Source organism: Eulemur rufifrons, chromosome 27 (genome assembly GCF_041146395.1).
Source record: "Eulemur rufifrons isolate Redbay chromosome 27, OSU_ERuf_1, whole genome shotgun sequence".
NCBI lineage: Eukaryota > Metazoa > Chordata > Mammalia > Primates > Lemuridae > Eulemur > Eulemur rufifrons.
In genome coordinates this window covers 28333872-28334964 of record NC_091009.1, presented here as the reverse complement: position 1 = coordinate 28334964, position 1093 = coordinate 28333872, and positions in this window count along the sequence as shown.

The window sequence follows — 1093 nt, the reverse complement described above, 5'->3', positions numbered from 1 at the left end:
CTTCACCTCTCTCCCCTCCCTGGAGGCTGGGGAGTGTGTTGCAAGTTCCAGCCCTCTAGTCCTGCTGTGGCCTTTCTGGTGACCAGACCCCATCTGAAGCTCTCTAGGGGCCACCAGTCATCTGAGTATTAGCATACAAAAGACGCTCTCATTCCGCTGGAGATTCCTAAGGTTGTAGGAGCCGTGTGCCAGGAACCAGGGGCAGAGACCAAGTATGTATTTGTTATTATATCACAATAGCACAGCATATGACAGGGGGGGACCATGGCAGTGCTTCTCGAACTTTAACACATGTAATGATGACCCAGGACCCTGTTAAAATGCAGATTCTGGCTCAGTGGGTGGGGTGGGACCTGAGATGCTGTTGCTTCTGGTCAGGGACTCAGGGACCTTTAGTAAGACATGAAGCTAGCTGTTTGTGCAGTCTCTAAACTGATTTCAGGATTTTGATGTATAAGAACTAATTGGGGGCTGGGTGCCGTGGCTCACACCTGTAATCCTAGCACTCTGGGAGGCCGAGGCGGGAGGATCGCTCGAGGTTAGGAGTTTGAGACCAGCCTGAGCAAGAGCGAGACCCCCATCTCTACTAAACATAGAAAGCAATTATCTGGACAACTAAAAATATATAGAAAAAATTAGCCGGGCATGGTGGCACATGCCTGTAGTCCCAGCTACTGGGGAGGCTGAGGCAGGAGGATCGCTTGAGCCCAGGAGTTTGAGGTTGCTGTGAGCTAGGCTGATGCCACGGCACTCTAGCCCGGGCAGAGCAAGACTCTGACTAAAAAAAAAAAAAAAAAAAAAAGAAAGTAAGAAAGAAAGAAATCTGCTGGAATGTGGCCGCATCTTTAATGATAGCTGACCTGGCTCAAGGGCGTTCCTCACTGTTACACTCTTAGCACAGGTGCCTGGTTCCCGCTGGCTCTTCCCTGACGAGCCCAGGTACACGTGTGCGTGCAGCACGGAAGAGGGGAAGGCTGCCCTGCTGTCCCCTAGGTCTGCCCCTTCACAGCAGTTCTGCGGTTCTTTCCTGAAGCAGGAGAGCTCGCTCAGAGCAGTACTCAAGCACACACTCACTGCTTTGCTCCTAAAGTAT